This window comes from Odontesthes bonariensis, chromosome 19, assembly GCF_027942865.1.
Source record: "Odontesthes bonariensis isolate fOdoBon6 chromosome 19, fOdoBon6.hap1, whole genome shotgun sequence".
In the NCBI taxonomy this organism is placed as follows: Eukaryota; Metazoa; Chordata; class Actinopteri; order Atheriniformes; family Atherinopsidae; genus Odontesthes; species Odontesthes bonariensis.
The window spans coordinates 7,280,728-7,297,694 of NC_134524.1; the positions used below are offsets into that span (position 1 = coordinate 7,280,728).

Consider the following 16,967-nt stretch of genomic DNA (forward strand, 5'->3'; position numbering starts at 1 on the left):
TGAAGGCATCTCCATGTCGCAATGTTGTGAAATTTTTCCTCAACCTGACCAAGTACTTTTGTTTCTTCAACATAGCTAAACAACAACAGAAGAAAAAAGGAAATAATAGCAGTTCCAAAAAATGACATAAAGAACTTATTTAAGAATTAACCAAAATCAAAACAAAGCTAAGAAATAAAAAAACACAAATTTAAAAAAACTCCATTATCATAATGCTACAAAACAGGACATTATTTATCATATTATTTTCATTTTATTTTATATTTCAATCTAACTATAACAGTAGCATATCTTAATAAAGTAAGGGATTAATAAAGATTTTAAGAATATCTATCTATCTATCTATCTATCTATCTATCTTGGCCTAAAGTTGGCAAAACACATTGTGCACTTTAAGGCCTAGCTAGCTTGCAAAGTTCTGAGGTATTTTTTAATTTCCAAGAAAATTTTAGTCTCCAAAAAATAACAGCAAGTAGAAAAAAGAAATAGATAAATATCTTAGATGAATATAAAGAATATAATTCCTCTGACATCATCCCTCACCACCTCTTTAACCTCCTTATATGCTCCCTAATATTGCTAGCTAGCAATATTAGCTAGCTATTTTGCTAGCTATTTTTTTGATCATGTTTTTCTTTAATTCCACTCAAAAGTTTTTCAACAACACATATGGAAGGTTTGATTTGGATCAAAACTAAGACTTGATTACCTGATGTAATACAATCTTAGAAACCATTGTTTTATTTAATCTATTTTTTTGTAAGCCATCCATAGGATTTATTCCAATCTGAAAACTGAAGGATTACTTCTGACCAACGGGATATAGCTGCTAAGACTGGACCAGTTGAAAGTTTCTGAAGTTCAGAAACTCCTACAAGAGTTTCCTTAAATTGTGCCTGCAGTCAAAAATTGCATTAGATTTAAAGTGAAGACCTCTAATGTCTCCACAATGAAACAAGCTAATGTTATGTCACTGAAAAAATTCAGAAGCACTGAATTAGTTTGAGATCATCTTAAAAAGCGTGAGATTTTGAAATGAAATGATCAAAACTGAATTATAAAATGATGTCATGAGTATTTAGTTGACAGACTATGCTCTAAGAATGTCTTTAACAGCTTTAAATACTGAACAAGTACAGTCTTCACTCTGAGATGCACCATCATTACTGTTAACACACCATCTGATTCAAGGTTACAAAGGCCGTAGATGTGTCAGATTCATCAGATTTTGATGCCAAAACTACATAAGTGTGTGAAGAATTGAAAGAAAAGAAGGAACAAGTTGTAACTTTGTCAGAGCTGTAAAGGTAACATACTACATCTATCCTCCTGTTAGCCCAGACTTCAGTGAGGGGCAGCTTTTCAAGATGGGACAATTGATCTATGGGGTGCCAATTAAAGTGATTGGCACCTTTATTTGAGTGAGGAAGAGGCGAGAGGGCTTGCAAAAAGAAGACCAGATGGGTGGCCTCCTTTAGAGGATGCGGGGGGGGGGGACACACTGGACTACCCAGCAGCAGCAGAGGAAGAAACCGGAGTGTTCTAGAGTGGAACAACAGGACTGAACTAATTGGGTTTTTATTGCTGTTTTTAATTGAAAATTGACATACTGACACATCTTAACACTTAAAGTGTTAGCTTTGTTTGTGCAACATAGCTGGGAGGGCAATGTTGTCGATGTGGCTGCGTGAGCCTTAGAAGAAAAATAAGTTGCTATCTGGAGTGCAAACTGCAAACATCTCCACTTTGGTCTGGTCTGTCCAAAGGACATTGTTCCGGAAGTCTTGTGGTTTGTTCAGATGCAGCTTTGCAAACCTAAGCTGTGCTGCCATGTTCTTTTTAGAGAGAAGAGGCTTTCTTTGTTCAGTCTGTTTCTAACTGTGCCGTCATGAACTTTAACCTTTAACATGCTAACTGAGGCCTGCAGAGTCTGAGATGTAGCTCTTGGGTTTTTGACCTCGCTGGGACGTCCACTCCTGGGAGAATTGACAGCTGTCCTGCATGGTTTCTAATTGTTAATAATGCTTCTATAAGATCATTGCTGGTGTCTTTCCTCCTTGGCATCGTGTTAAAACACACCTGAACGCTCCAGAGCAGCAAACTGACAAAACTTCTGCTTTTACAGAGCTGCTCACACTTCCTGATGATCAGTTAATGAAGCGTAACTAAATAAATAACGTAAATAATTTCTAAAGAAGCAGTCAAAAGGACCAAATTATTCTTTTACGCTGCTCTGATTAGTAAAACCTTAGAGTGGAAACAGGGTGTACGACCGTATAAATGATACGATATTCCAACGGAACTCCTGCTAAATAGGAAGAAGCACAACCTATTGATTAGTCTGTTTAACTCTCTTCACGGTGAAGAAAAAAAGGGGTTGAATGAAGGAGTAAATGGAAGAAAAGAGGAGTCTCGCAGGCCGCACACTGCTCTCCTTATTTTAAGTCTTGTGTGGAGCATCAGATCAGTTCCACTTCAGCTCTCAAAAGCTGTTTGTTGTTCCTCAGGAAATGAACTCTCAGCTCCACATTGGCTCTGTTTCTCCTCCGGCAGGAACTGGATGTGTTTGTGTGTCGGTGTTTCTTGAGGGTCCACAGACCGTCAGGAATGCTTCACTGTCCTGCCGCCCCCACCTTCCCCCCCCCCCATCCTTCCTTCTCCCATAAAGCAGCTCAGCGGCCCATCAGGAGGGCCTCTCCACTAATTAGGGTCACTAATTGGAGGTCGGCCGGGGCAGAGACCCCTCCACACCTGCACGGTCATGTGACTTTCAAAGAGGTGCGCGGGGTCAAAGGTCGTGCTGTTCGGGTGGCGGTGGGGGTGTTGGATTAGCTTAACCGAGCAGACGAAAAAAAAAAAGTACGGTTACAGCAAGAAAACTGAATTATGAAACACAAACGTCTTCGTTTGCACCGTAGGTGTTCGTCCACAGTTCGGTCCCACAGTGAAAGGACGCCGTGCACCAACTTTAAGAGGACGCAGAGAAAAGACGTTTAAAAAAATCAGGGCCCGGTCAGAGGTTAATTGCCAGATGACCTCAAAGGCAGAGAGCTCAGTGGAGGCCCCCGAACCCACCTGCCTATCTCGGCTCTCGTGGACTAAGTGACATCTCCGTGTTTTGACATGATTCACACAAGGGTTGAGATTAGGCCCGTTCGGAGGGTTCACAGCTGCATTCCTGAGAACCAAACCGAGCCCAAAGGCCGGGCCGGCCAAGCAGGAAGAGGGGAGATCTTTGTGTGGCTGTTTCACGTTAAAAAAACGGATCGAGGGTTTTACAGTCTGAGACAGTGTTTATATTAGGGCTGGGCGAGTTAAATCGTTATTATCGCGTTAACGCATTCATTATTTAACGTCGATTAATATTTTATCGCGCATTAACGCATGTTTTACTTTTTTTATTTAAAAAAAAAAGAGAAATTTTAGGGCTTTGGTGCCTTTAATGGATAGGAAAGTTCAGAGAGACAGGAAGCAGGGGGCTGAGAGAGGGGGAACGAAATGCAGCACAGGGCCGTCTGATGCGGGAATGCACAAAGGAGATACAAAAACAACCAAAAAAGAGATGACGAGAAAAAAAATGTGAAACAAAAGGAGCAGAGATGCATTAACTGAGCCCCTAAATAACCACAAAAAATGGGCAAATTGTTCAAAACGGTCCGAAAATGGCCTGAAAGGAACAGAAAACCACAACACAGAGACACAAAATGAGCTCTTAAAGATGTGAAATGGTGCAAAATGTCTGTATTTTATTATTGTAAAAGTTTGTTGCTCACAGGCTTTTATTTTGTAAAAGTCTGTTGCTGTCTGCTGCGGAACCGGAAAAGAAAGTAATCGGCGGCTCCACCAAACATGGAGAAGGGTACGGAACTTTTACTCGGCCGTTTTCATTTTAAAGTTCTTCCAGACGGCGGAGTCGACAGAACCAAAGTCATCTGTAAACACTGCCAAGTTGAATTGTCTTCTCAGCGTAGTAGTTCCAGTCTAAAATATCACTTAAAGGCAAAACACACAACTGATAGCAGCAAGTCATTCAAGGAAACAGACAGTGGAGCGAGGCTTCTACATAAAAACTACAGAAAGATGCTGATGTTAAAAGTGTGTTTGCACAACAAATGTTATGGCACTTTCATTCATATGGCAGCACATTTAAAATAAAACTAATTGCCAAAAGCTATACACTACTTTTGGATTCATTTTTGGATTTTGCGTACAAATGCGATTAATCGTGATTAATCAGGGAAATCATGTGATTAATTAAATAAAAAATTGTAATCATTGCCCAGCCCTACTTTATATTAAATATAAGTCAGTGAGAGTAGATTTTCATTGGGCTGCTTCAGTGTCCTGGTGGTATGTGTGATGGCCCCCTGCCACAGAACATCCACACACTGATATAATCACCTGATTAGAAACACCTTTAGCATCGTTTTGTGCCCATTCATGTGTTTTTTTTAAGTCATTAGTCATTTTGTGGCCCAGTTTTAGTTTTTCTTCATTTCTGCTCTGTCTACCCTCTTTCATCATTACCCATTTTAAACAATTTTGTTTCTCTTTGTGATCATTACGACTGTGTTTTGTCTAAAATTGTTAATTTTACTAAACAACATAAATCGCTTTACATCTATTCAGGTTAATTTCCTGTCTGTTTCGGTCCTTTTTGCATCTCTTTAAGGCTAATTTCTATTTTATTTTGACACAGATGATTCTGATTTAGACCTCTTTGTGGTTTTCTGTCACATTTCATGTTTCAGTTTGGCTGTTTTGTGATCATTTTGTGTCTCATATTGACTACTTCTGTGGCCTCATGGTCATTTGGTTTTAATGGTGGGATTCTGATATTTCACAGCTCTTTGTCACCATTTTGTCCCTCTTTGTGCTCATTTTGTATCTCTCAATGGTAGATCTGTTTCTCATTTTTCTCATTTTAAATGTGTTTGTTGCCATTTTCTCCCCTTGTTATTATGTTTGATCCCTCTTTTGTGTCTCATTTTGTTATTTTTCTGGTCAATACATTATAATTCTAGGGAAAAAAAACCTCCAGCCGTCTGACTCCCCAGGCCCAGGAGTCTTTTATTCTCTGGAATATACCGTAAATTCCGGACTATAAGCGGCTACTTTTTTCTCAGGCTTTGAGCACCGCGGCTTATAATACGGTATATGTTCTTTTTTTTTTTTTTAATGCCGCCAAAAACATTTTGCCTCGTAACATTACACCAATAAAATTAACGAATAGTTCACAGTGGTCCAATGAAATAGTATAACAAATTAAAAACACTTCCACTACTAAATTATTGTAAATTGGTCATTTGTACTCACCCTCAACATGGAAAACAAACGAAGAAATGCGTATGATGCAGCTTTTAAATGAAAGGCGATCAATCTGGCTGCTGAAGAAGGAAACTGAGCTGCTGCGAGTAATCTTGGCATCAATGAATCGATGGTGAGACGGTGTCGGGGTACTGTCTTTTTTTTTAATATCAACCGTGTTACAGGCACTGTTCGAAAAAAAAAGAATTTACGCCACCGATAGGTATTTAATAGAGCTAGCCGAGTTAACTCGTTATTATCGAGTTAACTCGTTAATTATTTAAAACCGATAAATATTTTATCGTGCATTAATGCAGGTTTTATCTTTTTTTAATTACAAACATTTTTTTTTCTTGGGCTTTTGTGCCTTTAATGGATAGGAAAGTTAATTTAATAATTTATTTTATTTTGTAAAAGTCTGTTGCTCACAGGCTTTTATTTTGTAAAAGTCTGTTGCTGTCTTCTGCGGAACCGGAAAAGAAAGTAATCGACGGATCCACCAAACCTGGAGAAGGGTACGGAACTTTTACTCGGCCATTTTCATTTTAAAGTTCTTCCAGACGGCGGAGTCGACAGAACCAAAGTCATCTGTAAACACTGCCAAGTTGAATTGTCTTCTCAGCGTAGTAGTTCCAGTCTAAAATATCACTTAAAGGCAAAACACACAACTGATAGCAGCAAGTCATTCAAGGAAACAGACAGTGGAGCGAGGCTTCTACATAAAAACTACAGAAAGATGCTGATGTTAAAAGTGTGTTTGCACAACAAATGTTATGGCACTTTCATTCATATGGCAGCACATTTAAAATAAAACTAAATGCTAAAAGCTATACACTACTTTTGGATTCATTTTTGGATTTTGCGTACAAATGCGATTAATCGTGATTAATCAGGGAAATCATGTGATTAATTAGATTAAACACTTTAATCGTTACCCAGCCCTAGTATTTAAGTTAAAACCATCGGTGTTACAGGCACTGTTGGGGAAAAAAAGAATTTGCAGTAGTATTTGTCAACGTTACCATAAGCATTTAATTAAAAGTTTTAAAATCTTCACGTTCAACATCCTTCTGTGCAAATATCTCATATTACAATGTGGACACCCGCAGTTTATAATCCGGTGCGCTCTATAGTCCGGAATTTACGGTAATTGGGCACTGGATACACATTGCATGGCTGTACTTCCAAAACGTGAGTGGAGAACAATATCCTCTAGCATCATTCCTCTAATAGAAGCAGCTGAATAATGACATAAAAATGACTCCAGTATGGGAAATAATGCCTGTTTCCAAAGCCATACTTGGTCCATTGATACACATGTGGTGTCAAACTATGCTCACCTCTATGTGGAGCTTCTTGAGGTAATTGATGAAGAACTGTTTCTTTGGGCAAATAATAAACAACGACTTCATGGTTTCGTCATACGGCTTCACAATAAAAACTCAAATGTAAAGCGGAGTTTGATGCCACTTTGATGGATTCTTCTTGGATTCGTCTGCAGTCAAACAAAAATAATAAACTCTGTAAAGATTTTTTTTCAGACAACCAACAGATAGTTATCATCCTCCGCACTTTACTTTGAAGATGCCATTCCAGTAAGTCAGCTTCAAGGATTACGCAGGATCTGCAGTTAATCAGTCTTTTGAACAGCTAATTGAGCAAATGAAAGAAGGACTCAAAGACTCAAAAGAGGATGTATTGAAAACAGCACTGGAGAAAGTCTTTTGAGATCTAAATCTTCTATATTCTCTCTGCTTAGATATAAAATGAGGGCATTGTAGATACAATGTTCAATCAGGAGACATTGGTACGTCTTAGGTACTGAGTCTCACAATGGGGGGGGGGGGGTAACATTAAAAGACATCCTGGAACATAAAAGAAACCTTGACACAAGGCCACCCAACTGTGCCAGCCTTGAAGGATAACTTCAGATGTGGTTCCTGTGCTCATTGTCAACACATCTCAGTGTGAATCTTTTGTACATCTCAGTAATGAGAAAAAAAATCATCTAAATTTTAAGGCATAAAATGGTTCGTGACTACTAGAGTCATTTACCGTTTCAAATACCCGACAAGATACATGTCGGACTGACAACCAGATCTCTGAAGATGATTCACTGAAAAAGAAGTAAAGTGATAAAACATCCGTCCTCAGTGGAACTGAGAGGGTCCAGGTTTCATGATGAGGAGACAATCCTGAAATCACATCTGAGATCATTTTGATGTAAGAGATCTATTCTTAAATATGTGTTATTGGTTTAATGTACCTGTAAAGGCTGAGTTATACTTCTTTTAACTGCCCTTGCGCTTGGGTCTTGCGCTTGTGTTAATGGCTCGAGACGTTTATGCTTCATTTAGCTTTGCCGGCGCTTGCGTGTGCTGCGTGGCGATTCACAGCCAGGACAGTAGGTGGAGGAGCGGGTTTTTTCAATGACAAGCCTACTACGATGAAAGGAAATTCACCGCTAGGACCTCTTCGGCAAGTCTCTCTTCGAGTGGATTCATGCTTCTTCTTCTTCTTCTTCGCTTTCTACCTTGGCGTTTGAAAACAGCGGTCTTTTATTAGGGGATGAAACCGGAAGATCAACACGCCGCCGGATGTGATGTAGATAGTGGCTTGTTTTTTTTTTTTTTTTTTTTTTTTGTAATTGAACGTTTATTACAGATAGTATTTTCATAGAATGAATAACTGTATATCTGTACATGGCTGGGAGATAAAACGATAACGATAGCTATCGATGAATAACTTTTCCTCGATAGAGATATGAAACATGGTCGATATACTTTTCCATAGATTCCATTCGTCCATCTTTTGACAGACAACACGAACAGCCAATGAGAACGAGAGTTGCACCGCGCTGAACCAATCACGTGGCTGGAATAGGGCCATGCTAGTAGCTAGCCGGCTGGACTAGATAGTGGCTTGTGCTCGCGTCCAGAGTGGCTACTCTATAGCTCTGCTCGGGTCTGGCATCTTGCGTGAAGTTTAGAAAATTGAGGTGACACACGCAAGCACGCAAGGGGGGGGCTTGCAACCTCGCAAGGGCTTGCGTTTTGTCTTGCGTTGTGTCTTGCGTTACCGACTATAAACCAGGCTTAAGAGTTTGTTCGATGTCTTTCTAACACAGCTGTGAATGATTGAGTTAATTATGTCCAGGATTAGGGCTTGTTTTTAAACACTGAGTCACTTTCTAACCGATATGTCAGAAGAGAGGTGACCGAAATGACCCTTATAAACAAGTTGATGCAAAGTGAAAGTGTTGGGAAATGTCTATTTTCCTTTAACTGAACATTTGTAATGAGTGACATCTTAAACTGAATTATATAAACATGAATACAGTTAGATTAATTCAGAATAAAATGTTGATACTCATGCAATTTATACAAATGAAAGAAAAGACATGTTGAGTTCCACAATGATTCTGTCTTTTTGAAAGCATCAGAACATTTTCAATGTGAATAAAATCTCCAAACTGGCAAGACTAGTGGATTACCCCATGGTAGTTATCTATGGGGACACAAATTAGGACCTGCTTACTAGTTTTTTTATGTTGTGAACAAGCAGGAATGATATGCTCCTCCACCTTGGCTCTTGACTTTTGACTTGGTGGTGAAATAATTAAAAGCAGACAAAGGAGATACAAAAACAACCAAAAACGAGACGACGAGACCAAAAATGTGACACAAAGGGAGCAGAGATGCATTAGAACCAAAACTGAGCCCCTAAATAACCACAAAAAAATGGGCGAATTGTTCAAAACGGTCCGAAAATGGCCTGAAAGGAACAGAAAACAACAACACAGAGACACAAAATGAGCTGTAAAATGCACAGCGTGTCTGCATGATTTCAGGTTGTTTTGTTTGCCTTTGAGTCTAAGTGTCGGGGCTCTGCTGCCCAGAGAGATTATATATATATACATACACACATATATATACATACACACACATATATATATATACATATATATGATGATTAGTTCATGTACAATTCCACACACATAACATTTATCTTGAGAATCATTGCTTATGTATTGCAGCATTTTTCCCTTTGAACATTTTGAAGGTTGGCTGATGATGAGCTGTTGTACGAAAGCAAATAAACGCATTTTCTGAGGATAAATGTGTTTCATTTTTATTCTCCACTGCAAACGCTGAAATCAAGGCCTAATGCGGGTTGAAATGTGGAAAAACTGTTATTCGTATCAAAGAAAGCTTGGTGACCCATCATATTTTGCAGCATTGTTACACACTTGCACACAGTCCATCGCTGCTGCGGATCTCTCTTCCCAATCCAATTTGTCAACCTTTCACAGAGCTGAATGAATCTTTCCCCCTGCGTACAAAGGAAGCAGCGGATGACTTGAAAAGTTGAGATTGCACATTGTGTTCTGCCCTTCTGGACAAGAAAACCTGCGCTTAGGCATAACACGGAGGGAGAAAATAGGTAATTCCTGCACACACTTTTCACCCGTGCATTGATTTATTTGAAAAAAAGTCGACATTTTGGTCACAAAGACCTCTCTGATGTCTTCAGAAAATCTAATTTTCAGTACCCAAATCCTTCCATTTGTACTTGCTGGACTGCTGATGCAGGATTCAAGGTTGCCCCCCCCCCCCAATAATTCGTTTTGCACTCAAACACACTCAGCAAGCCTCATTCTCCCCTCTGCCTTCACGTCTCTGATCATTTCGCCTGTATTCAGATAGCCAGGATGTGCTGTGAAACGAGCTGTGGGTGCATCGAGAACATCCCAGCTTCGTTTCGTATCGAACCATTGGACCGAGCTCCAAACTGACTCGACAGATTTCACTTCAGGAGGAAAAGACGCCCTTTTGTGAAGAAGTATCTTGTTCTATTAGGTCAGTGGACTTTCAGAAAGCGGTCGCACCTCAGGGTGTTCAACAGGCTTCGCTTGTAAAGCAGTGGGATCTATCACCATCAACCAACCTTGATTTGATGCATTTCAATCTACTTTCCTTTTTTTTTTACCAGTAACGCATGGCGCTGAAGCTCAGTAGAGAGCTTCCTCGTCTAACCAATGCAAGGTTTTGTGCATAAGCCCATTGTACTTCAGAATCAGTGTGAGGCAGTGAGGAATGCATTATGTCAACGAATCACCGCAAAGATGGAAAATCATGGAAAATTGTGATTTGTTGCCTAAACTTGCACATTACACACAGTTTTACCCACTTTCGCAGAGGTTTTTATCTGTGTATTTATATGTCTGTGGACAGATTTTGATGATAGGATTGAGCCACAAAGTTCTCAAAGTTGCCAAAATGTTGAAAATGAAAGTTAAGACAGTTTTTGCCCCATATTTCTCACTTCCAAAGTCTATTCGAAAGACCTTTATCACAACAGATGTTTTGACTTGTCACAGTTGGGAAAACATTATATATATATATATATATATATACACACACAATACACATATATACAGTAGGGCTAGGCGAGTTAACTGATTATTATCGTGTTAACTCATTGATTATTTAACGTCGATAAATATTTTATTGCGCATTAACGCAGTTTTTTGGGGGCTTTTGTGCCTTTAATGGATAGGAGAGTTCAGAGAGACAGGAACCAGGGAGCAGAGAGAGGGGGAATGACACGCAGCACAGGGCCTCTTGTACATGGAGCGCCTGCTGTACCCACTACGCCACAAACCATCCCTGTTTTATTATTTATTTTATTATTGTAAAAGTCTGTTTCTCACAGGCTTTTATTTTGTAAAAGTCTGTTGCTGTCTGCTGCGGAACCGGAAAAGAAAGTAATCGGCGGATCCACCAAACATGGAGAAGGGTACGGAACTTTTACTCGGCCATTTTCATTTTAAAGTTCTTTCAGACGGCGTAGTCGACAGAACCAAAGTCATCTGTAAACACTGCCAAGTTGAATTGTCTTCTCAGCGTAGTAGTTCCAGTCTAAAATATCACTTAAAGGCAAAACACATAACTGATAGCAGCAAGTCATTCAAGGAAACAGACAGTGGAGCGAGGCTTCTACATAAAAACTACAGAAAGATGCTGATGTTAAAAGTGTGTTTGCACAACAAATGTTATGGCACTTTCATTCATATGGCAGCACATTTAAAATAAAGCTAAATGCTAAAGGGTATACACTACTTTTGAATTCATTTTTGGATTTTGCGTACAAATAAGATTAATCGCAATGAATCAGGGAAATCAAATGATTAATTAGATTCAAATTTTTAATCGTTGCCCAGCCCCAAAATCGATATATTTATATATTTCTACATCATTGTATATATTTAATGTTTACATCATTGATGGATCCATCCCAATAAGCATCAAAGTAAGCCACGACATTGAACCGGCTCATAGTAAAGCAGGACCTGAGCGAGGTGTAATGTAGCCAATCTTTAATACACCTGCAGTTTCTCTGCCATTACAAGTCAAAAAGGTATGAAGTGTGAACTTCAGTGACACCTGAAACCATGTTCATTTTTCTTCTTATCAAGACCAGCTGGTATCGCCTGTTATAAATCCTTTGTAAATTATTAAAAACCCTTCACTTGGATCATCCAAACAGACGCGGCCTGACTCTCTGCATCCCAGGGGTCACCGCGGCCTGCCCTCATTAGTAACAGGGGGTCTCGACCCAGTCCGTCACCCTATTTGTGCTCCCTCTAATAAAGCCAATTTGACCACACATGAACACAAGGTTCCTACCAAGACGGTAACCTATAACCTCGAGAACTTCTCTTCATTTCTCTGCCTCCATTCACTTGAGCTCCAGCAATCCGTTTAGCGAGTGAAAAGGGAAAAGACACACATGGACAAGAGATCACTTCCTCATCCTGTTTGGCAGAAACTCAGGACACCCACACACAAACACACACATACGTCTACATGCAGCTTGCACCAAAAGTAGATGGAGCTAGAGAGAACACGCCGGGGTTATTGGGAAAGAGGAAAGAAGAAAGAGAAGGAGGAGGAGGAGGAAGGGTGGTGTGGGGCAGAGGCAGAGGAGGGGGCCCCCCTCTGCTTTTCAACGGACGTGTGAACAAAAGCCTGGTCAAACTGTCAGGCCCGCAGCCTAGGGTGTTTACTGCTCTTGTATCTATAACCAACAAATCAAGGATGGCCCCCTCACCACCACTGCCATCACAGCTCAGCTCCCCCCGCTGCCCCTTTCTCCCCCTGAGCTGCCGGCCTGGCTTTATTGGGAACAGCAAATTAAGGAACCATCCATCTGGGTGTGATCACCAATTATGGAGGGAAGCTGTCAGCATGCATTAAGGCCTGCAGGGAAGCGGGCGTGTTGGGGCGGCTTTTATGAAGAGGGAGTTAAGGAGTGAGAAGTTGATTAAATATGATTAAAAAACACATGAAAGAATTGACACAGTCAAAAGTTTTTATGGGTAGAAAAATGCCATAAAAGATCTTAACTATACATCCGTCTTTGTTGGGTGCTCCTCAACTTAGCGCTCTCATTATTTGTGAATGAAGACGAGTGAATGGACTTTTTCACAGTGCAACATAATGCGTAAGCGATATAAATATGAAAAAAAAAAATCACTGCAGCTTATGGCCGGCCCCCTTTTGTCGCTGCTCACTGGCACAGGCGGTGATTCCCTGTAACACTTCTCCTCCGGCCAGCTTTCTCACAACACAATAGGACCGTCATTAACTTTTTGCTCCATCGGAATGCTGAAAGACCTCGGCATCCAAATACCCCATTTCCCTCCCCTCGCTGCTCCGTGCATCCCGCTTTTCTCTCCGCTTGCTGGTTTTCCAGGGCTCTAATTTGTGAAGGCCAGGTGTGCGAATTACAGGGGGGGGGTGAGAATGGGTGAGCAACAGGGTGAGAAGAGGCAGGGAGGGGTGGGCGGCACACAAAAGGGATCCACAAGTAATGGGGCAATGGCCCAACTATGCATTTTGTGCGTTATTGGGTGAATTTATACACTGTCAGTGGTTCCAAAACTAGGGGTCATGACTTCCACAAGAGGAACCTAAAGCGTCACGAGATGATTAATGGTGACAAAAGCAGAAACCGCATATTTCATGCATGCTGATCTATGAATGTTCAGACTTTCCTCTTGTTAAATGACACAATTATCAAATATCCATTGATGATTATGAATTTTGGAACCATTACACTATACTGCGAATGAGTACCTCAACCTCAACCTCTTTCCACTTACTGACACTTTTTTTAATATGAAAAGATTCAACAACTATCGTCAGAATCAGAAAAAGCAATACAAACGACGTCATATATGTTAATATTTATATTTATCTTAGGGCTGGGCAACGATTAAAATGTTTAATCTAATTAATCACATGATTTCCCTGATTAATCACGATTAATCGAATTTGTACGCAAAATCTAAAAATGAATACAAAAGTAGTGTATAGCTTTTAGCATTTAGTTTTATTTGAAATGTGCTGCCATATGAATGAAAGTGCCATAACATTTGTTGTGCAAACACACTTTTAACATCAGCATCTTTCTGTAGTTTTTATGTAGAAGCCTCGCTCCACTGTCTGTTTCCTTGAATGACTTGCTGCTATCAGTTGTGTGTTTTGCCTTTAAGTGATATTTTAGACTGGAACTACTACGCTGAGAAGACAATTCAACTTGGCTGTAAATGCAGGAGTTTTTTTTAAATTTATTTTGAAATACGTGCTTTTATGTTGAAACAAGTAAAACAGGAAGTAGCGCCGGTTAGCTCCGTGAGCTTCACACCGAGACCGAGGACCACCTGTTACAGTGATGTTACCTGCTAGTTTATTTGTATTTCATTACTCCATGTAACTGTAACTGTGTGAATGTGATGCATTCAACAGACTTTTACAATAATAAAACCTGCGTTAAAGCGCGATAAAATATTTATCGGCGTTAAATAATTAACAAGTTAACGCGATAATAACGAGTTAACTCGCCCAGCCCTAATTTATCTATATGTAGCTGACAAGTACAGCTTTCTAACTGGCTTACAGGAGATTCCTGTAACACCAATTTATACCAGTAGATGTGGTGTGAGCCACCATGTTGTGTCCAACCTGGAGGCAACTGACAAAGGAGAGGAGGTAGCAAACAAGCCAACTGCGAGCTAAATAAGTATAGAGATGATTAATAGTTAGTGAAAAGCCCAGAAGTTAGAACAGTGTTGGAATCTCCAGGGCAACAAAGATTACTTTAACCACCACCCCCTCCCACAAAGAGACAAAACTAGAGTGAAAACTGGTGTTGCTTTAATCCACAGGACACAGCTTTTGGACTGAAGTCTGCAGAACTTGCAACTATTCTTCGAATAGTTTGAATTGTTAATGTTTCGGATGCGGCTTATCTGGTCCGCCTCTGAATTACCAAAGAGGAACAGTTACAGGTTAATGAGGGTGATTCTTTTAAAAAAAAAAAAAATTATATGTGAAAAGGGCTATAATGTTTATATGTTCGCTGCCATGTTTGTGCTAAAACCGGGCAAATCGTATAATGTAAACTGGACATAATGTAGCTTTGTTATCATGACAAGTTCATGTCTTCTTCCTCTATGGCTTTTTTTTTGTTAAACTGAAAGAAACCAGTTGAAAACAAGCGACAGAGCTGATGAAGAAATCACTCGGCAGCAGGGGTCGCGTTAGCCGAATATTTTCCGTCAGTGACGGGAAAATCTGAAGGCCATCTGTCATTTTGACAGATTGCAATTCACACCCCTGACCACTTGGTGGCGAGTGAGCGTATTAATTAGCTGTTGTCTATCTTGACGCATGACCTGTTGGCTTCACCTGAAGTGGCGCTTGTAATTCCAGTCTCCAGTGTGGCAGCAGAGCCTGGATTCAGCCTCCAGATCAACATCAAAACAACCATGAGAAATCGTCTATCCGAGGCAAAAGTCCAAAACCTCATGACAACAGCCTCTGCAGCAATCCCACAAGCGGGCACGCAATTCAAGTCCATGCGGACCAGGAGGAAGGTGTGAGACTGTGCGTTCAGGCCACAGCAGGTGAACTGTTCATATTTTAAGTGCAATCGTTTAGTTTCATTGTTCATAGCTACTGGGGCCACGGTCAGTGGTTGTGTCACTGAGGAGAAAAGGTTACATGAAGCTATAGGCTACATCTGCTTGATCGTGTCATGGCACGGTGTGGCATTCTCTATTCAGCTTGTTCGAACTGAATATGAATTAAAAACAAAAAAAAGAAAATTAAATGCTATTGAATATGTCATTATTAACGTTTTTAAAATTAAAGCGACGGGTAAAAATAGATTATGAGGGGATCAGTCAAAATGACGGCCAACGAAAAAGTCTAGAGCAACCTCTGCTCGGCAGGCTGGAAAAAAAACAAAAAAACATCATTTGAAAATTAATAAATCCATCTTAAATAGTAATGGAAACATACACAACCTCTGATATTTCTTTAAGTGACAAAATTCACCTTTACATTGAACTTTAATTTGAATAGGAGTCTCTGGCCACCTGGTACATGTATTCACAGTAAGTATTCACCCTCTTTTAGCTCCGTTTCTGGTCTCCATCATCTTTTATAACTGTGTTTATCCACAATTTAAGACATACGGCAGAAGAATTGTGAGATGACCGTGACATTTAGCAATTTTTGGGGGGGAAAATTCTTCATCAGGTGTCACACTAAACCAAAATTTTCCTAAACCTAATAAAAACTGATAACAAAACAAAAATAAACACTACATAATGACATCTTAATGTGTTGTTATAAATCCTTACACCAAGTGAAGAAGGAACCAGTCTCTCTGGATTCAGATCTTTTCACAACATTTATTTAGAGACGAATACGTTTGCACCAGAATGGCTCTTACATAGTTTGTTGTAAAAGTGGGATGCTAACCGCTCTTTGTAGGGTCTCTTGCTTCCTCTTGCTGAGACTAGCTCCCAAATAGGTGAAGAATTTTGCCCTGACAGAAGTAATTATGAACCAAGTAAATGCTGTCTGCAAGTTTAAAGATAAAGAAAAGAAAAATAACTGAAAGGTGTTTATGTTGAAGTCACAATTCAGCAGCTATTAATCCCCTAAAAACTCCTCAGAAATGTTAATATAAAAGTTTTTGCCTCAAAAGAAAAACCTTAAAATGGCCTTGACACCTTTTTCATCAGTTGGGGAATGTGGATCTATGAATAGCCCTTGGCTTTAAAATGTTAGCAATGTTAGCAGCTAGCAATGTGATGCTAACGTTGGCTAAAACTTGTTCTAAAACTTGATTTTTGTGAGCCCTTTTTCTCATGACAGTGCAGGAATAATGAACAACTTACTGGAGTCACTATGATTAGATTTGTGGCCATAAACAGCTGTTTTTTCAGGTCTAATTTGTTAAGCTGTTGTCTGATTAAAGAAGACTGCAGACCCCTATCCTCTGCTTTGTTTTTGATGGGACACTGAATCCACTTCTGTTGTAGTAACATCTGATTTCATGCCATAATAAACAGATAATGTCTGTCAAATTTGCAACAAGAGCAAAACATGCCAAGTTGCCTCTCCACCGAGCTTCTTCCGTCCTTTCTGCCTAGTTGTTAGCTTCTGCTAACTTCTCATAGCTTGCACTAGCCTCTAATTTCAGCGGTTCCTCACAGCGCATATACATTAGCTGTAAAGTCACACCCTTCAAATAGTCATGATTAGTTTCTTTAATCTTCTACGAAGGACATAAAGCCTGTC

At 39.8% G+C, this 16,967-nt stretch overlaps 1 protein-coding gene across 1 annotated transcript in view; it reads right to left on the reverse strand.

Annotated features, from left to right (window-relative positions):
* The window catches only part of LOC142369519 (Fc receptor-like protein 5), a 366,062-nt gene that overhangs the window by 216,377 nt on the left and 132,718 nt on the right, over positions 1-16,967 (reverse strand). The window lies entirely within an intron of this gene.